Below are 22,244 nucleotides of genomic sequence, written 5' to 3'. Positions count from 1 at the left end.
CCAGCATGGCTACCACAGAATTCTGCAGCGATACGCCATCCCATCTGGTTTGCGCTTAGTAGGACTACCATTTGTTTTTCAACAGGACAATTACCCAACACACCTCCAGGCTGTGTACGGGCTATTTTACCAAGAAGGTGAGTGATGGAGTGCTGCATCAGATGACCTGTCCTCCACAATCCCCCCCCCCCCGACTTCAACCCAAATGAGATGGTTTGGGATGAGTTGGAACGCAGAGTGAAGGAAAAGCAGCCAACAAGTGCTCAGCATATGCGGGAACTCCTGCAAGACTGTTGGACAAGCATCCCAGGTGAAGCTGGTTGAGAGAACGCCAAGAGTGTGCAAAGCTGTCATCAAGGCAAAGGGTGGCTATTTGAAGAATCTGAAATATAAAATATATTTAGATTTGTTGAACACTTTTTTGGTTACAACATGATTCCATATGTGTTATTTCATAGTTTTGATGTCTTCACTATTATTCTACAATGTAGAAAATAGTAATAAATAAAAAAAAACTTGAATGAGTAGGTGTTCTAAAACATTTGACCGGTAGTGTATGTCACCGGTAGTAAATGTACCGCTAATCCCCATAATTTAGCTACATTAATTTATGTTAATGCATGTATTAATTACAGTCATTTACCATTATCTTTATCAGAGTGGAAACATTGTTTGCAGAGTTCACCACCTACTACACTTGTCAGAAACAAGTTTTGGTTTATTTAATACCTGTCATTTACAAGATTTGAAAATGTTTTCATTGTCTTTTGTTGGAGTGCTTCGTGAGCATTGTCTGGTTTCTCTGTCCTGATAATGTTGAGGGAGCATGCGTACCTGAACATGCATAGAAGTACCTAGGGAAGTTACTTTTTTACCCTTTTCTTTTAACACCCATTGAGAATTGTAATATATTAAAACTATAGTTCCTCACAATAAGTTACTTAAAATCTTTCCAACAATCTCCCCCTCGATAATCACCAATCCTCGGTGTGACAGTGACAGTATAGGCCTACTGCTTCATTGGGCTATATATACTATGAGTTCCATGCACTCATTTCATTAGCCGCCAATGGATCACAATGCATCAATATGGCAGAGGCTAGTGATATTGCATTAGTTCACTTTAACTTTTTATCATTTTAATTTAAATGTTTATGATTAACCACGTGACAATGATTGAGAAATTAAAATATTATTTTTATTATTAAAATGAAACTGTTCCACGAAAATTCACATATGAAAATCATAACTGGCACACAAGTCCGGAAGAAATGGTAGGAGGAATTCCCAAACTTGATACACATGCGCCGCCTATTAAGTCTTTATAAAATAATTACCTCCAAATTTCCATGGGCAGATTTTGCCTGCAGGCTACTTTGAAGCAAGGAAAGCAAACCTCTTAAGATGAAATAAAACATTCAGGTTTCAAAGTAGCTTATGCTTTCAAAATGCATAAAGCCTCCAGCTCGCATTATAAAGCGGTGGGTAACATGCTGATAATCTGTTACCTGCACTTGAATGGTGAATGGGGTGGCAGTGTAGTGTAGTGGTTAGAGCGTTGGACTAGTAACCGAAAGGTTGCAAGTTCAAACCCCCGAGCTGACAAGGTACAAATCTGTCGTTCTGTCCCTGAACAGGCAGTTAACCCACTGTTCCTAGGCCGTCATTGAAAATAAGAATTTGTTCTTAACTGACTTGCCTAGTAAAATAAAGGAAAAAAAAAAAAAAATGAGAGGCACGCTTCAATTACCAATTAAGCCATTTTTAAAATCGAGCACCAAACAGTTAACACGTGATTGCATTAAAAAAAAATGATAAGCGATGAATGGGTTTATAAAAGCAAATGTTATACTCCAGCGTCCAACAGCTGAGGAGATGCAGGAGGAATTCCTGCTCAAAATAGGCTCCGTATGCTGTACGGGGTGTGATAGCCGTGTTGGGTGGCCTAAATAAAATAAAAGATGGCTAACGAAAATGCACACAGGCCAATTTAATTTGACTAAATTATGAGCACATCAACAGGGCTGGAGTGGAGTGGGTCGAGAATTCAAGTTCCTTGTGTCCAAATGACTTAGAACTTAAAATGATCAACACACACACTGGGAGGTTGAAAAGGTTAAGCAACCTTGAAAAAGTTCTACAGCTGCACCATTGAAAGGATTGACTGGCTGCATCACTATGGAACCCTGTTTGGGTCTTTGTATGTAAAAAAAGACACAGGTCAAATAACACTATTTGACACGTTAAATAAGTTTTTAATTTGACACACATGTTGTGTTGGACCGCAACTTCTGGTTTTAGCTAGGTAGCCACTCGTTGTTAGCCAATTGTCCGCCCACCATTTATCATATAAGAACTGTCTTATAAATTAGGGTTATTTTAGATGATGACACCAAGCTAGATAGTTAGCTAACTAACTATAGCTACTGAAACAGATTGTCATTTTGCTATGTATTTGGGGAAGAACATTGTTTGTATCATGAGCTAGCTAGCTTTTTTAAATGTTCAGCACTTAGTGCACGAGACAAGTTTACCAGCATCATAGCATACGTAGCGATGAATCGTTGTGACATATGAAATATGAGTGATAGTTATTACACTATGTAAAAAATTTATGAACGCGTTAGATGTGCGTCATGTGCAGTCATAATCAGGTCCTGATTGGTCAACAAGCTTATTTGACACATCAAATAGTGTTATTTGACACGTCAAATAGTATTATTTGACGTGTATCTTTTTTGACATGCAAAGACCCAATCGGCGTTTCATACATCACTGCTTGGTACGGCAACTGCACCGCCCTCGATCGCATGGCGCTACAGAGGGTGGTGCGGACAGCCCAATACATCACTGGGGCGGAGCATCCAGGACCTCTATATCAGGCGGTGTGAAAAGAAAGCCCCAAAAATCATTAAAGACTCCAGCCACATAAGACATAGACTGTTGTCTCTGATTCTGCACGACAGGCGGTACCGATGCATCTCATACCAACAGGCTTCTGAACAGCTTCTATCCCCAAGCCATAAGACTGCTAAATAGCTAACAAAATGGCTACACGGACTGTCTCTATGCACACTCACGCACACTATAATACTACAACAAACACACACAAACCATTATTTGTGTACACACAGAAGCAGATAATTTATACTGTAGATTCTACACACACGCACTCACATACAAATCAGTGGCGTCCCATCATTCAGGGCAGAGCCCTACCTGTTTTGAGCCCCACATTTTTTGCATGTTATTTTGGCACAAATACGTGTCACATATCAGTTTGCAAACAATGTAAAAATATATATAATTGAGCTCAGTGTTCTGTCACTCATGGGGATACTACGTCACCACCAAGTCGAAGGGTAGAGCTAGAAAATTCAAGCCCCTTGGGTGCTGCCACAGAGTTACATTAGAAGTGCCCGTCCAAGAAGGCTCAAGGACATTGGCCACAGATAAAATGACATCAAATCACAATATATGTACTGATTGGACTGATCATGTCAACATCATACTTTCAAAATCTTAGCTAACAGTAATCATCATGAATCAAGTCGACAATCTATTGGCAAATACTTTTTAATCCTTGTCATATGAAAGGAAAAAATGAAGAGAAATTATCGATAAAACGTTAAATCGGCCATAAAGTTGGAAATCGCAAATTCAACAGTGAATGGTTTGTAAAGGAATCAGTGGCTAACGGCAAGCATTGTAAAGCAATCATTAGCCTGCTATTCAGCAGTGGTGGAAAAAGTACCAAATGTTCATACTTTAATAGAAAATGACTCAAGTAAAAGTGAAAGTCATAACCAGGGATGTTCTCTTGATAAGTGTGTTACGTATACTCCCTCTCCAGCACTCGAGGTTGTCAGGCTGCTCATTATTACGCCTCTTTCTCAAGATACAACCTGAAGATCACTGATGACACCATGATTCAACCTTTTTTTCCCCTCTGAGTTCCCAGTTGTCTTGAAAGAACCATAAATCCAGAGAATGCCAGACTTCGATGACCAAGTTTAAGTGAGCACAGCACAACAAGGTGAGTCCAAAAATGTATTGTATGCTACTGCATACATGTAATATGCCAGGGAGATATGTATACTGTAGCTAAGAAAATATTACTAAGTGTAGGTTGTGCAGTAAGCTGTTAGTAGCCCATGTGCCTCACCCTAATAATTTGGTCTATTTTCACCTCTTAATTTCAGCTACTGTGCTGACTTGGTGGTGCACATGTAGCCTACAAACTATTTTTGAGAAATGTAATCAAAAAATGTAAGAGCTTTCATTGTCTGCTTATATGCCCCCTTTATTTATCCTAAAGTTCTGACTTTGTGTAGAGGGAGAACACTAAGAATGGCCCATGTTCTGAATTTTGTTGATGTACATTTCAAAAGTGCTGAACAAAGTTATATTGACTACGTCCGTCCTAGCTCGCTCATTAATGTCTTAATATTTTAAAATGAAAGATTGCTTCTCATCCGCTTGTCGTCCCCTTATGCCATAGTTTGTACATCTCAATTGTGAGTAGAAACCACATTTGTTTAAGCAAGTCAGCCATGTTAAAAAGGTAGTAAATGAGGCTGAATGAACTGTTTCACTGCCAGACTAGGCTCCGCGGATAGCCAGGTATAGAAGTGGTAAGGTGTTGAGACTGCTGTTGGGACAGCTTTATGCAGGCCCTAAAAGCTTTTGAGGACCGTTTGTCACTGTTATACTGCATTTAATGTATTGTTTTGTGTTGTGGCATTGCTGGAATGCAACCCACATATACAGTGCCTTGCGAAAGTATTCGGCCCCCTTGAACTTCGCGACCTTTTGCCACATTTCAGGCTTCAAACAAAGATATAAAACTGTATTTTTTGGTGAATAATCAACAACAAGTGGGACACAATCATGAAGTGGAACGACATTTATTGGATATTTCAAACTTTTTTAACAAATCAAAAACTGAACAATTGGGCGTGCAAAATTATTCAGCCCCCTTAAATTAATACTTTGTAGCGCCACCTTTTGCTGCAATTACAGCTGTAAGTCGCTTGGGGTATGTCTCTATCAGTTTTGCACATTGAGAGACTGAAATTTTTTCCCATTCCTCCTTGCAAAACAGCTCGAGCTCAGTGAGGTTGGATGGAGAGCATTTGTGAACAGCATTTTTCAGTTCTTTCCACAGATTCTCGATTGGATTCAGGTCTGGACTTTGACTTGGCCATTCTAACACCTGGATATGTTTATTTTTTAACCATGCCATTGTAGATTTTGCTTTATGTTTTGGATCATTGTCTTGTTGGAAGAAAAATCTCCGTCCAAGTCGCAGGTCTTTTGCAGACTCCATCATGTTTTCTTCCAGAATGGTCCTGTATTTGGCTCCATCCAGCTTCCCATCAATTTTAACCATCTTCCCTGTCCCTGCTGAAGAAAAGCAGGCCCAAACCATGATGCTGCCACCACCATGTTTGACAGTGGGGATGGTGTGGTCAGGGTGATGAGCTGTGTTGCTTTTACGCCAAACATAACATTTTGCATTGTTGCCAAAAAGTTCAATTTTGGTTTCATCTGACCAGAGCACCTTCTTCCACATGTTTGGTGTGTCTCCCAGGTGGCTTGTGGCAAACTTTAAACGACACTTTTTATGGATATCTTTAAGAAATGGCTTTCTTCTTGCCACTCTTACAATAAAGGCCAGATTTGTGCAATATACGACTGATTGTTGTCCTATGGACAGTCTCCCACCTCAGCTGTAGATCCCTACAGTTCATCCAGAGTGATCATGGGCCTCTTGACTGCATCTCTGATCAGTCTTCTCCTTGTATGAGCTGAAAGTTTAGAGGGACGGCCAGGTCTTGGTAGATTTGCAGTGGTCTGATACTCCTTCCATTTCAATATTAATCGCTTGCACAGTGCTCCTTGGGATGTTTAAAGCTTGGGAAATCTTTTGTATCCAAATCCGGCTTTAAAATTCTTCACAACAGTATCTCGGACCTGCCTGGTGTGTTCCTTGTTCTTCATGATGCTCTCTGCGCTTTTAACGGACCTCTGAGACTATCACAGTGCAGGTGCATTTATACGGAGACTTGATTACACACAGGTGGATTGTATTTATCATCATTAGTCATTTAGGTCAACATTGGATCATTCAGAGATCCTCACTGAACTTCTGGAGAGAGTTTGCTGCACTGAAAGTAAAGGGGCTGAATAATTTAATAATTTTGCACGCCCAATTTTTCAGTTTTTGATTTGTTAAAAATGTTTGAAATATCCAATAAATGTTGTTCCACTTCATGATTGTGTCCCACTTGTTGTTGATTCTTCACAAAAAAATACAGTTTTATATCTTTATGTTTGAAGCCTGAAATGTGGCAAAAGGTCGCAAAGTTCAAGGGGGCCGAATACTTTCGCAAGGCACTGTATATATATATATATATATTGTTTTTTTGCCCCACCAAGATTTACATGCAAAAATCACCACCGCATACAATCATTTACGCAGCTGCTGCTCCGTTTATCAAATATCCTGATTCCCAGTCACCTTACCCCATTACATATCTACCTATATCAGTCTTGTATCCCTACACCAGTGGAGGCTGGTGGAAGGAGCTATAGGAGGACGGGCTCATTGTAATGTATGGAATGGAATCATTGCAACAGTCAAATGTGGTTTCCATATGTTTGATACTGTTCCATTTGTTCCATTCGAGCCATTACAATGAGCCCGTCTTCCTATAGCTTCTCCCACCAGCCATGCATATGGTGAATATGGTACTGGCACCGACTGACCCTGTATATAAACTCAGCAAAAAAAAAGAAACAGACCTTTTTCAGGACGCTGTCTTTCAAAGATATTTGGATTTTTATGAATTAACTTCACAGATCTTCATTGTAAAAGGGTTTAAACACTGTTTCCCATGCTTGTTCAATGAACCAGAAACTCTTAATGAACATGCACCTGTGGGACAGTCGTTAAGACACTAACAGAAGGTAGGCAATTAATGTCACAGTTATGAAAACTTAGGACACCAAAGAAGCATTTCTACTGACTCTGAAAAATACAAAAAGAAAGATGCCTTGGGTCCCTGCTCATCTGCGTGAATGTGCCTTAGGCATGCTGCAAAGAGGCATGAGGACTGCAGATGTAGCCAGGGCATTAAATTGCAATGTCCGTTCTGTGAGATGCCTCAGACAATGCTACAGGGAGACAGGACGGACAGCTGATCGTCCTCGCAGTAGCAGACCACGTGTAACAACACCTGCACAGGATCCGTACATCCAAACATCACATCTGCAGGACAGGTACAGGGTGGCAACAACTGCCCGAGTTACACCAGGAACACACAATCCCTCCATCAGTGCTCAGACTGTCCGCAATAGGCTAAGAGAGGCTGGACTGAGGGCTTGTAAGCCTGTTGTAAGGCAGGTCCTCACCAGACATCACCGGCAACAACGTTGCCTATGGGCACAAACCCACCGTCGCTGGACCAGACAGGACTGGTAAAAGGTGCTCTTCACTGACGAGTCGCGGTTTTGTCTCACCCCAGAAATGTCCAGAAACTTGCAGGTGCCTTGGTGGAAAAGTGGGCTAACATTCTGTTTCTGTTCGCCACATGTCTGTGGAACTTGTTCAGTTAAGTCTCAGTATTTGAATATTGTGCAAATATTTGTATTAACATGACATGTTATTGTTTGCTGAAAATAAACGCAGAAAATAAACGCAGTTGACAGTGAGCGGACATTTCTTTTTTTGCTGAGTTCAGTATGCTTACTTGTTTTCTCATGTTCTTCTTTATTTATTCAGGCGAATCAATTAAGAAAACAAATCTTATTTACAATGATGGCCTGGCCAGTGACGACTGGGAAGGGTGTTGCAATAAAATAAAAACATTGAAATCACAGGACAAGACAGGAACAGAAGGAAAGGAACATAATGACAAACACAAAAGTCAATACCGAACAGTTATAGCACAAGGAGAACAGAAATAACAACACAGCAGTACAGAAACAATGCAACATTTAGTAAAAACAGTCAGCATAGATAGTAGACAGTCACCACTAAATGTAATAGAATATCAGGTACACCTACCTGACCAAGACTGCTGATATAGAAGAAACAACAAAACATATCCATGCAGTGATTCAGGGATATTGTCTTCCTCTCTTCTTCAAAAAAATTATTTTGGATCAGATTATCATTGCTAACCTGATCTGTTATTAGATTCGGGACCAGAGATATTAGCCTAAGGAAAGAAACCTGTTAATTTCAACGGATTCCTTTCAAATTTTTCAGTGGAAATGTATGCAATATGGCATATCATAAAAATAGAGGGTTGAGCTAACCTACCGTTCAATACTTGAATGACAGGTGATTCTCACTGGCAAATGCAGGACCTGTCGCGCTCCTTGCCACCTTGGCATACACACAGATGTTGAACTATAGGCATCAAATAGGACCGTTGTCAGTTAACCTTATATTATGTTGGCTGATATCATGGTGCGAGAGACATCTTAAATAATGCAACGTTATCACAACCAAATTAACTGACAATCTATCATAATATACTGAACAAAAATATAAAACGCAACAATTACTACAATTTTACTGAGTTACAGTTCATATAAGAAAATCAGTCAATTGAAATAAATTCATTAGGCCCTAATTTATAGATTTCACATGGCAGGGGAGCAGCCGTGGGTGGGCCTCAGAGGGCATAGGCCCACCCACTGGGGAGCCAAGCCCGGCCAATCAGAATGAAATTTTCCTCACAAAAGGGCTTTATTACAGACAGAACTACTCCTCAGGTTCATCAGCTGTCTGGGTGGCTGGTCTCAGACGATCCTGCAGGTGAAGAAGCCAGATGTGGGGGTCCTGGGCTAGCGTGGTTACACATGGTCTGCGATTGTGAGGCCGGTTGGACCTACTGCCAAATTCTTTAAAACAATTTTGGAGGTGGCTTATGGCAACAGCTCTGGTGGATGGTTGTGCAGTCAGCATGCCAATTGCACACTCCCTCAAAACTTAAGACATCTGTGGCAATGTGTTGTGTGACAAAACTGCACATTTTAGAGTGGCCTTTAATTGTCCCCAGCACAAGGTGCACCTGTGTAATGACCATTGTGTTTAATCAGTTTATTGATATGCCACACCTGTCAGGTGGATGGATTGTCTTGGCAAAGGAGAAATGCTCAATAATAAGGAGGGAAACAAATTTGTGAATGAAATGTAAGAGAAATAATATTTTGGTGTGGAAAGTTCCTAGGGTGTTATTTCAGCCCATGAAACATATGGGATCAACATTTTACATGTTGCTTTTATATTTTTGTTCAGTATAAGAACATCCTGAAATGAAATCCTGTCAATATCTATATGTAACCAGTAGGGATGCCCTGCTGTTAGGGATGCCCTGCTGTCGGGGCTATAGCCCTAAACTTCTACTTTGAAACTACACAAAAAGGCGTTAGAGAAACATTTGCATAATAACAAAAAATGTAGGATAAAAAAATACACCCAAACTATATAGCCATCTCAAAACACTAGTTGTGCTTCCGGATAGCGTGTAGCAGTCACATTATGGGTGCGTTCGTAAATTCACTCAGGCTATCTACTCCGATTTCAGAGCACTCGTCGGAGTGTGCCAGAGTGCAGAATAATTTATTAATTTACGAAAGCTCAACATCAAATTGAATATAGCCGGTGTCAGTAAACATCGCAAAAATAAGTAATTCAATTGTTGCCAGCAGCAGTTACCAACGCTCTAGATTACATGAAAACAATCTAACCAACTCTGCTAGGGCGAGTAAAATGGTCAGAGTGAGGTGTTCTCTCATTTATGTCTGGAAGGAGCTTGCAAGCGAGCCAACGTTAGCTTGGGTGCTTGACTGCCGTTGTGATGTAAGAATGCTCGAATCTACCCTACTCCTCCGCCAGAGCGTCCAGTGTGCGCTCTGAACGCTCCAAGAGCGAAACGCTCCGAATTTACGAACGCCCTCTGGAACTCCAGATGTAATTTACGAACACGCCTTGTGTGTTTTTGCCACAACAACTCAAAGTGCCCGAGTCAGAAAGGGGTTTCAAAGGGACTTCCCTAAAAATATTGTCCACAGCTGTGGCATCCCCAATAGACAACTTCAATGGAAACAAACTGAAGGTCGATCGAAGAGGACCCCAACCCTTCTGCACCGGAAAATCAATACGTTCTTCGTGCAGAAATGAAATCACGTCCATGAGTGCTTGACTTGCACAAAGGGTTTGATGCACCGTTATCTTGCAAAAATGCAACAACAAAAAAATCGTCAGCTAATCAAATAAAGATTGTTGCCCAGTTTACAAAAAAAAAAAGTGTTTGTGATAATGAATTGAGAAGATGTCTGATGTATATTTTCATTCACACCAACCCTTCAGAATGACAATGTGGTGTGATAGTTAGCATGCTGCTTGCTAACAAGCTCTCCTAATTTACAACCACCATCAATTGAACCAATTACGTTAGCGTGAGTTCTAATTTCAAAACATGACCACTGGTCAAGTAGCTAGATGTTCTCTCTCTCTTTTTGTGCATCCCGGTTAATTGCCGTATACATAATGCAACCAATAAAACCAGACGTGCAACAAACGGACAAGTTAAATATTTTCCTCACACCTGTCACCTGAGTGGCTAGCTCAGTTGATCGCTACAAATGTTAGCAGACAGTGATGGCTAAACATTTTAACAGTTAATTGTGTAAGTAAATGGTCGCGATTTTACTACGTTTCCCAATTCTCAAACATTATTAATGGTTGCAGTTTCTAATGCATGCAAAAATCCAGTCATGATAAAATGTTATCATACCTTAAATGTCTGTTCAATTCCTCCTATATTCTTGCCATCCCTACTACAGTACAGTACAAGCCGCTGTTTCTATCAGTTGACAGATCCAATCCAACCCACTTCCATGCTTTGGTTATCATAGCCGGGGAGAAATTAATCACGTTCAGCAGCGAAGGAACAAGGCACTATTCCCTCCCAGAAGGGCTCCAGGGGGCACAATCGAATGCAACAGATACTACAAGAATCGATTTTAAGATTAATTCACTGGCGAGGAAACTATTTTATGAATGCAAAGTAGAAAATATAATCTTGACTTCGTAGGGAAATGTACCTATCGTAAAGACTGTGATGGTACGTACCACTTTCTATTGTTTGAGAGCCACCTCACGCATCAGAGCGAGGAGCCACAAAACTGACCTTCAGAAAATGCACACCTGATTGGCCCATTTTCTTCAAACCACTCCCGGTCTTCTCGTATGTCCAATCCATAGCAAGGAGGTGGATACAAATGTGATTAGTTCTGATTGCCCTACTGTACTGTGCAAATAGATTTTTCTTAAAATTATTATATACTGATATTTTGTTATTGCAAAACTTTATCACAGTTACACAAATATAATGTATCTCACTATTTAAGTTATTGATATGGGTAACCATAGGATTACATGCAATTATATGTAGGGTTATATAATAATCATACTGTGGGCAAGGTTGGGTAGGTTACTTTTTTAATGTAATTTAGGTTACTGCTTACCTGTCCAACATTGTAATAAGTAGGCCTAATGTAATTTTTGGATTACCCAAACTCAAATGTAACTGGATTACTTACTTTTCGATTACATTCCCCTTAAGAGGCATTAGAAAAATACAAAAAGGATCCATGAAACACATTTTCATCCTGGTTGACACATGCTCAGGTGAATCAAACGTAAACTTTTTCCCATGCTGAAATTATTTTTTTTTGCAAACATCCTTTCTGAATTAAAAAGTAATCCAATAAGTAATCATGTACTTTTTCAAAAATATGTAATCTGACTACAATATTTTTGCTGATAATGTAACTGATTACATGTATTAAATTACTCCCCAACCTTGCTTGTGGGTTATTATGGCTGCGCATGTAATTGACTTTCAGATCGCACACAACACCAACTAGTGTTATTGGCTCATTTGTTTCCGTCCAAGGAATATTGGCCAATCATGGTCTTGCATTTTGCCTGCAATGAAAGAAAGAGGCGATTCGATTATCTGCCCCGAATTGCACCGGTGGAAGGAGTTTGTTCGGGTGAAAAGTGACTGCATTCGTTTTGGGACATGGTTGCCTCCCGGGCGTGAGCCAGGTGCACATCTCTGGAGTAGGATTCTGTTGTTTTCCAAATGCAAAAGTGATTGCTTTATCTGCCTTCATAATGAAAACTAGTTTGAAAATTCGAACATAAAATATGCCTCGTTGACAACATGACCGAGCATCGCAGATTACTGTTCGATTTGAGGACGCTTTTCCCGCTTTTGCCCGTGACGTCACAGGCCACGACGGCTCAGCTTAATCGAACTCCCTCAGACAACGACCAATAGATAATTATATCCTGAAAGGTTTATAAAATTAATTTTCATTGATTAAATATTTAGATCACTCATCTATTGAAAACATAGGAGTGAATTATGTTAATACACATTTTGTCATCATAATATTTAACTAAATAATGAATCTCTCCCAAAGTTGAGGTTTATTATATGTTTGTTCACGTAAATATTACAGAGTGAATACTTTACTTTTAGGACATTTCCGGTGTAGTGCTTTTACAACTTCCAAGATGGCGGCCACCCTCGTTTCATAATGGAGCGATTCAGATTCAGATAATGAGACCAAATCTCATGTTAATCCCGAAAAGGTTGACCCCGATGCTCTGGCACATCTTCAACCGTTGAAATCTGGCAAAAACAATGTCACTGGCTGTCCTCAATTCAGCTCCTGAGGTCGCCGTAAAGGTACGCGAGATAGCTCGGCATATTATTAGCCGGCTGCTAATGTAGCTAACGTTAGCTTGTGACAAAAAAAACTAAATGTAACGTTAACGTAATAGCTACTTAGCTAGTTACACTACATGGACCTTGAAAGTAAAGTCAGAAATTTAGCTAACGTTAGTCGATGGTATTTTGATGCTGACGCGTAACACTAAGTAGCTAAAAGGGGTTCAGTAATGTCGTTAGCTGTTCAGGCGGGAAAATGTTAACTGTCTTTAGCTTGCTGGCTAACGTTAGATAGCCAACTTGCTGTTAATGATAACTTGAAGAACGTTGTGATTATGGTGGCCTATAGGGCGATACTTTGGCCTGCACGAGTTTTGCGATTTCAAGTGTCACCCATACTGATCAGCCAACACTCCATCAAGCTGGAGCGAACGCATCTCAATTCAAAGACTGTTTAAGAATGGTACACTTTTGTGGGAAACTTGTTTTGTACTGAACGTGACGGTTTTGTTGTCACCCAAGGTAACAACGTTTAATTACCTTAAAGCAACACAGGATAGATGTGGGACAGCTAACTTCAATCCCCTTTAATTTAAGTGTCTTCATAGTTTGATTGATCAGAAGGGTTAGCAGTATAAAACCTGTCATGTTTCTTCACTCCAACAAGGAGGCTGTGGAGACTGGTGTACATCTGAACCCCTCTCTCAAAGAGGTCACCTACAACCCCACATATGAAACCATGTTTGCGCCAGAGGTAAAATTGACATTAAGACATTTTAGTCAAGTAAACTGCCTTACTTCATTCTGACTGTACCTACCTAAGATGTTCATCATTATCATATTCAAGTTGCACCCCTTCTAGTTTGGTCCTGTCAACCCATATAAAAGTAAACAGATGGCTGCACCCAGGAATATGCTGTCTGGCTATGCAGAGCCTGCTCACGTCAACAACTTTGTTTGAACAGCAGAGGAGGACCTTCTCCACCTATGGTAAATATACCTTATTCACACCCCAGTCATTGTCTATGATAGAATGTATAGCTGTGAAGAGGTCAGCCTTCCTTTCACCTTGAATCTAAAGGTTTAGGGTAATGTAGCTTCTTAGTTATTTTTTTCACTTGTTATTCGCCGTTGCTTTCAGGCTATGCTCTGGATCCGTCTGTGGATACAAGCCAAAACTCCTCCAGTAGCTACATCGGCGCAGAGAAAAAAAAAGGTAATTTCCTTCTCATTTTCTTTTGCTTGTGGTGGATACCCCGTGTAGGTGACATCATCCTACGTCATACTTCCGGCGTCATGTCCCGATTCTCTAGAATGCGCTTCAAGAATATATAATAAAATTCATGAAAACGTGGTTATTTAACATATATCCACTTCATATTTGTTTTTGTGTGTTGATTCAGTCATACCCGATGTCTGTTATCAAAATATTTGACACAGTAAGAAATCAACGGAAGTTAGGAAAGTCTGCTTTAGACCACATCCCCTGCTGCTTTGGTAGCATGTCGGAGCGTGTCTGCTTGAGCTGAGGACTTACAGGAAGGTAAGAACCTGTTAATAGGCTGTTTGATGTTTTATATTGTTTTACACACATTTGTTTTTCCTGAACATTGCCAGCCAATACTTGAAAAATGCTATCCCTCCCGAAAAAAAATGTCTACTGGCAAGCTGTCATAAGATTTGCAGTTTGTGTGTAGAATTTCGGGTTCTTGCTTCTTCTTGGCCGTCAAATACGTTGAAACACGGCACTTGGAAACAAGTATGCAATTTAATATACAGTTTTATCTTAAATAGTCGTGTTTTCATGTTCTCATTCTTAGCCACAAAACAAGGAATATGGAAGTAAAATTGACGCGTGTATATTGCTAGCCGGTAAGGAGGATGTTTTGAAACGCAATGGAAAGCCGTTGAAATGTATAGTGTAGTCATTGCTTTCTATAACAGTCATTGAAAGATAGAGAAGGTAATGACAGTTTCTCTTGTTTCTCCTCTCATAGGATTGACTGTGTTTGAGGTTGGCCCAAAGAAGACTGACAAGAGGAAAAGGGTGCAAGGAGGTGAAGCGAATGACATTGACAATTACCTCGGGCCCTGGGTGAAATACGTGGATGAAAAGGACGGTGCCAAACCATCAGAGGTAATCAATGAATCAAACAATATTATGTAAAGCTCAAACAAAATGTGGATGTTTGTATTATACAGCAGCAGTGTGATTATTTGGACTTAACTGCTTTTCCTCATAGAAAGATATTGTCTGGTTCAGACTGAATGTTTTCTGCTGATTGGTCTGTAGGAGGAACAGAAGGAGCTGGACGAGATCACAGCCAAGAGGCAGAAGAAGGGAAGGAACGAGGAAGAGGCTCCGGCGGCGGAGAAGACCATTCTCCATGGTAACTAACACTCATCTCCACCATTACTACTTACATAACTGAGCTGATCAGCACTCACTCAAATAAAAAGGGAATGAGATGTCGACCATTATGTAGTAAGTTCTCAATGTCTTACTGTTTATCTACTGTGTCTCCAGTCAAAGATGCGTACGACTACCAGGGGAGGTCATACCTCCACGTACCCCAAGACGTGGGCATCAACCTGCGTACTGCAGACATCCCAGACAAGTGTTACCTGCCCAAGAAACAGATCCACGTCTGTTCTGGACACACCAAGGTAGGGTGTGTGTGTTTGCTAGGGTGGCATACTGTGTACTTTGAAATACACTCATCGGGTTATTTACAGAGACGGGAAATGTGAGCGAGCGAGAAAGTGCTTGTGCAGCAGAAGTGGTGTTGTGGAGATGTGATCAGGCCTTTGGTTCTGCCTGTATGCAGAGAGGGGGCCGGATCACTTGGGTCTAATATGAGCAGGGCTTCCATCTCACTTATACAGGAGCCAGTTGCAGACTGAAAAGCAAGAGGGGTGAATACAAATGCAGCATGCTAGTGGGTTTGTGGATAGAGGATTGATGAGAGGAGAGACGGGTAGATGGTTAATAGCGAGTTTAGACACATTTTCTGGAAACGCCATTGTGATTTGAGTAAAATATCCTGCATGGCAGATGCCGTGAGCAACATGTCTTGGCACAAATCAGTGTGCAGCAAGGCATGCTTGCCTGTTTTATGTCTCTAGCCTTAGAATTCAACAAGGATTTAATCTCTTTCTGCTGCGCTGCTAGCCATAGGGCAGGCGATTGGGCCCTACGCAAACAGCATCGGTACACGGTCTGTTCCAAAAAAGTAACCGCACAAATGCATGTCGAAAACAATGCTGCATTTGTGTAAAGTGTGGAGTGTCCTTTAGTCTAATCTCACACACACGTACACACACTGAACTGTCTATGATTAGGGGAACAGTGTTGTCCCAAGACAAGTTGTTAGTGGGTATTATCATACACGCAAACACACAGGGTTGGGGCACCCTGAAGCTTGGGTTCACTATCTAAGATGTGCCAAATAAATTATCTCCAGCTCAGGGTTCCAGCTATGCATTTGGTTTGCTAAGTGGATGGCTTGCAACATCAAGCTTCTTGGTTACAGCAGAGACAATCAATCCCCTCCTGGATCAAGATCCCTGCTCCCTAAATGTGTTTTTTGTGTAAATCATTATATAAAAAAAAAAATAGCTTTTTGAAAGAAAGGGCGCCTCTTGTGTGCACTTCCAGTAATACCGTATACCCCAATATGAGAAGAAATGTTATGACAATCTTGAGACCGCCCAAACCTACTTTTCAGAGGATGAGTGAGGGAACACTCATCGGTCACTCAGTTGCATCCAAAGATATTGGCATCCTTGCACTTTTCTAGAGTAATTACCTAATTCTTCTAAAAAAAATAATTTGAAATTGCGACACCGCTGGTCTCCACAACTTATCAACATTGCACAAGCAATTACATTTTGTACACTTAAGTTTACAAATTTAGTTTAGAAAATAAAGACAAATGTAATGAACAGAATTATTGGTTCCCCGGAGCTAGTACTTGATTGCAAGGACTTTGACCAAGATGACTGCAGACAAACACTTCGTCTAGCCATCAATCAGCTTGCTGCACCTTTCTACTAGCCGTTTGGCTCACTCTTCAGCAGTAATTCTGAGAGGTGCCCTCCACCAACTGAAGTGTTGAGATTTCACCTCGCATTATTCAACCTCCCATATTAGATTGTCCTGTGTTCTTTTCAACACTAGGGATGCAACGGTACAGTGGGCCCACAGTTCGTTATGTATCACGGTTTGTGGGCTACGGTAACGGTACAGTTTTGCTATCTTTTTATTTAAGAAAAAACAGAAACACATCACCCTTTAAACAATGAATAGGGCAGCAAATCTTTGACTATGAATACTCCCACTGTTTTTGTTATTTCTTTGTGTTTTTCTGAATTTGTCGCAAATTGTTTTTGCAAGGCAGCAGTGAGAGATTGTTGTTTTCGCTAAGGAGTGGAATCTCCTTGCTCCACCTGCAAGGGATACGGCTGGGTGACGGCGACGTAAATGACACATCATGTTAGTGTTTCCACTCAAGTAGCCTAGGGTGGCAAAAGCAATGCTTGCAGACTGTACTTTGTTTACGGTCTTACCCTCGTCGTCGTATTGAACTCTGAATCCAGAATGTTCCCACACAGCGGATTTGAAAGACTGCAGTGCCTCTTCAAATTTGCTTCTCTCTGTCTCGCTAGTGCTCGCCATTGTCACGTCGGGGCTGGGACAATATTTGTTTTTAGGTTCCCCTCGCTTCACAGAGCCCCTTTTTAGGGAGGTTTCCTACTGAGATGTCATTACAAATCGTCCATTGTTTGTTTAAGGGGGGAGGGGGTTGAGGTCACTTCAGTTGCTACATTTTGAGACATTGCTGTGGAGTAAAGTTTGTCAGCCCCCAGGAGCCCCCTAACGGCCCCAAGCAGTTGCCTGCCTTGCCAGTTCATAAGCTGCACGTCTGTGGATCTGAATGTACAATGTGCGTGTAGTCTGCAGCGCAAAACACGTTTTGGAAAATGACAGGCATATCATAATTCCGCGGGTTCGCGTGTGTATTGAACCGTTTGGGGCGTACCGAACGGTTTGACAACATACTGTGTACCGTTGAAATCCTAGTAAACACAGCACTGATCTGTATTGCTAAAGAGCTCTAGTTTTGTGTCATTGGTCCACAGAACATTCTCACTAGGATTTAAGCTCGTTTTGGTGGGTTTTTGAGAATTTCAATCAGTCATTCTTGTCTCCTTCTGCAGTGGTTTCTTATGTTTACCAACGACCAGATGACGCATTCAAAGAAAATAACCCCATCCCCCATTGGGAGTGAAATGTTCAACCCAGTGTCCAAAAACGGTCTCTTTGTTAAAGGTTGTGGCCAGGGAATAGTTTGGATCTGAATCCCATCCATAACCTATGGTGAGAGCTGAAAACAGCAGTCAGCAAGCTCATTGCTGGCTACAAGAAGCATTTTTCAGGAGTTATCTTAGCCAAAGGCTATGTAACCAAGTACTAGCTCTGGGGTGCCCATTAATTTATCCATGCCACGTGTCTTTTATTTCTACATTTAAAATTGTAAACTTCAGTGTACAAAATGGAATTGCCTCTGCAATGTTGAAATTCTGATAACAAGGTGTGAAGACAGTCTTCGATTTATTTGTGAAGAAATGTGGAATTATTTGAACGTGCAAGGATGCCAGTATATTTGGGTGCAAATGTATGTAAGAGGAATTATATCAATACCATACACAACTGCATGCTCAAATCTCGTTAACCTCTTAACCTCCTCTCTCTCTAGGGGGTCAGTGCTATCCGTCTGTTTCCTGTGTCAGGTCACCTGCTGCTCCCCTGCTCTATGGACTGTAAGGTCAAGGTAAGGAACACTCTTGCCTTGCTCAGATACCATCAAGTCCTCACTGAGGACCCAAAATCTGTTAGATTAAGCTAGAGAGTCTTTTTTTTTTGCGTTGAATGCGTTTCAATCCGTCGCATGTCCGCATCTGCGGTGAAAGGTGTGCAAACGGTTTGGCCTACATAGACTATTATGGAAGGATAACACTCTCCCGAAACATGATGGTGGTCGCCAGTTTGCTCTACGACCCCCACACGCGTCTTGGGACTCGTCTGATGTCGGTACAGCCGATCTGTCAACTTCTGTCTGTAGCGTCCTAACAGTTTGGTCTACACACTCACCTTTGTCTCACCTTTCCACAAACATGTACATGTCAGTGGTTTTGCTCTAGGATACTCACAGGCCTCACAAGACTTCTCTGAGGTCCCCCGGGACAAGTTTAATTGTTTTATGGAAGTACTGTAAATGTGGAGACTGTTTAGTGCCAAAAATAAGAGGTTAAATGCATGTATCACATTTCTTTTTTTTTATACAAAATTTTTCCTGATCTCAGATATAGGACAGAGACTTCAGAACAAACTTACTTTAAAAAATGTTGGGGTACTATCTGTTGTTCCATGTAGTGAATCAGTTATTCAATGCGTTTGCTTGGCCTACTAGCAGTAAGCCAAAATATGTTTGGTTCAAATAATGTTATAATACACTGCTCAAAAAAATAAAGGGAACACTAAAATAACACATCCTAGATCTGAATGAATGAAATATTCTTATTAAATACCTTTTTCTTTACATAGTTGAATGTGCTGACAACAAAATCACGCAAAGATTATCAATGGAAATCAAATTTATCAACCCATGTAGGTCTGGATTTGGAGTCACACTCAAAATTAAAGTGGAAAACCACACTCTAGGCTGATCCAACTTTGATGTAATGTCCTTAAAACAAGTCAAAATGAGCCTCAGTAGTGTGTGTGTGTGACGTCCACGTGCCTGTATGACCTCCCTACAACGCCTGGGTATGCTCCTGGACTTTCTGTTGGTGGATGGAGCGAGACATGATGTCCCAGATATGCTCAATTGGATTCAGGACTGGGGAATGGGCGGGGCAGTCCATAGCATCAATGCCTTCCTCTTGCAGGAACTGCTGACACACTCCAGCCAGCATTGTCTTGCATTAGGAGGCGCCCAGGGCCAACCGCACCAGCATATGGTCTCACAAGGGGTCTGAGGATCTCATCTCGGTACCTAATGGCAGTCAGGCTACCTCTGGCGCGCACATGGAGGGCTGTGCGGCCCCCTAAAGAAATGCCACCCCACACCATGTCTGACCCACCGCCAAACCGGTCATGCTGGAGGATGTTGCAGGCAGCAGAACGTTCTCCACGGCATCTCCAGACTCTGTCACGTCTGTCACATGTACTCAGTGTGAACCTGCTTTCACCTGTGAAGAGCACAGGGTGCCAGTGGCGAATTTGCCAACCTTGGTGTTCTCTGGCAAATGCCAAACGTACTGCACGGTGTTGGGCTGTAAGCACAACCCCCACCTGCGGACTTCGGGCCCTCATACCACCCTCATGGAGTCTGTTTCTGACTGTTTGAGCAGACACATGCACATTTGTGGCCTGCTGGAGGTCATTTTGCAGGGCTGTGGCAGTGCTCCTCCTGCTCCTCCTTGCACAAAGGCGGAGGTAGCGGTCCTGCTGCTGGGTTGTGGCCCTCCTACGGCCTCCTCCACGTCTCCTGATGTACTGGCCTGTCTCCTGGTAGTGCCTCCATGGTCTGGACACTACGCTGACAGACACAGCAAACCTTCTTGCCACAGCTCGCATTGTTTGCCCTACCTGAGTCACTTGTGTGGGTTGTAGACTCCGTCTCATGCTACCACTAAAGTGAAAGCATCGCCAGCATTCAAAAGTGACCAAAACATCAGCCAGGAAGCATAGGAACTGAGAAGTGGTCTGTGGTCACCACCTGCAGAACCACTCCTTTATTGGGGGTGTCTTGCTAATTGCCTATAATTTCCACCTGTTGTCTATTCCATTTGCACAACAGCATGTGCAATTTATTGTCAATCAGTGTTGCTTCCTAAGTGGACAGTTTGATTTCACAGAAGTGTGATTGACTTGGAGTTACATTATGTTTGTGTTCCCTTTTTTTTTTTAGCAGTGTATATTTTGTTATACTTCAAGGGGTCTTAATTCTAAATCAAATAGCAAAATGATCCTTAAAACAATTCCATTTAGCTTAGTAGAACCCCCACCTACCTGGTTTAGACAGGGCTTAGACTCTTATGGGTGATTAACAACTCAGTCAGATCTTCAATTTTCCTGTCCTCATCTCCCCTTTCCTGGCCAGATATATACAGTGCCTTGCGAAAATATTCGGCCCCCTTGAACTTTGCGACCTTTTGCCACATTTCAGGCTTCAAACATAAAGATATAAAACTGTATTTTTTTGTGAAGAATCAACAACAAGTGGGACACAATCATGAAGTGGAACGACATTTATTGGAAATTTCAAACTTTTTTAACAAATCAAAAACTGAAAAATTGGGCGTGCAAAATTATTCAGCCCCCTTAAGTTAATACTTTGTAGCGCCACCTTTTGCTGCGATTACAGCTGTAAGTCGCTTGGGGTATGTCTCTATCAGTGAAATGTGGCAAAAGTTCGCAAAGTTCAAGGGGGCCGAATACTTTCGCAAGGCACTATGTGTGTGTGTATATATATATTTTTTTAATGGTGTGTCTCTAAGGCAAACCAACGTGTTTTTGGAGAAGGAGCATCTTCTCTTCCCCTCTGTTCTCTCACTCCATCTGTCCCGTTCTCTCTCCCATGGCTAAGATGAGTCATTCTATCCTGTGGATTTAGATGTAAAGATGGCTCTGTTCTGTCAAAAGGTCTCTGGGCCCCTGACTCCTCGCTGTTTGTGTGTCTGGTAGAACCAGGGGCCTACTGGTTTTAATGCTTTTACTGTCTCGGATGAGCCCTTTGCTGATTTCTTATGAGACCCTCAGTGGTTGCCAGTGGGACTGGTGCATCAGACACTGACCCATGCTGGTCGAATCTAGTCAAAGGATCACACAGTGCTTTTAAAAATATGTTCTTCTCTCATCCCTCTCCTCAGTTGTGGGAGGTGTATAACGAGAGGAGGTGCATACGGACATTTATCGGTAAGTGGACTATCTCTGTTTACTGTTTCACACTCTCTTATACGTGTGTTTTGCTCCAGGGATTACAATTCCCCTTGGGTTAAGAGAATAAGACCTTAGCTCAACACTAACTAGCCTGAGTGTGTTGTCATCTCGAAGGGTATACCAAACCAAATGCAATTCTTAGTCAATCAAGCACATCACTTCAACATACAATCTATCCACCAGTACAAGTTAGTTGGATTCCAATCAAGTACACTCCTCTCCCTTGGCAGATCCCATTAGTGTTTCTAATTCAATGCAGTGCGAACTTGATTCGAACATCGGGGGAATAATGGATGTATGAGTGTCAGAGCGGCGTACTGGGCCACGGTCAAGGAGAGTGACTTCTCATTACCCTGTTTCCCACTATTCCAGAACTCTGTTGCGGCGGACCGTTAATTCAGCATTAATACATTCATGGAATGTGAGCTGACACTGTTGGGGGGGGGTGTGTAAGATGTGGAGTAGATTCAAGA

The 22,244-nt window shown here is 41.6% G+C and overlaps 1 protein-coding gene and 1 pseudogene across 1 annotated transcript in view; one reads left to right on the top strand and one right to left on the bottom strand.

Moving 5' to 3' along the window:
• LOC135505748 (actin-binding protein WASF1-like) overlaps positions 1-11,166 on the bottom strand; it is a 198,272-nt gene extending 187,106 nt beyond the window's left edge. The window contains 1 exon segment of the mRNA XM_064924836.1: positions 10,815-11,166. The gene's annotated coding sequence lies outside the window, so the exon portion shown is untranslated.
• Positions 11,167-12,607: 1,441 nt separating this feature from the next.
• LOC135505746 (pre-mRNA-processing factor 17-like) overlaps positions 12,608-22,244 on the top strand; it is a 28,459-nt pseudogene continuing 18,822 nt past the window's right edge.

Source organism: Oncorhynchus masou, chromosome 19 (assembly GCF_036934945.1).
Source record: "Oncorhynchus masou masou isolate Uvic2021 chromosome 19, UVic_Omas_1.1, whole genome shotgun sequence".
NCBI lineage: Eukaryota > Metazoa > Chordata > Actinopteri > Salmoniformes > Salmonidae > Oncorhynchus > Oncorhynchus masou.
The sequence above is the reverse complement of the archived record's forward strand: the minus strand, read 5'-3'. Positions and strand labels throughout refer to the sequence as shown.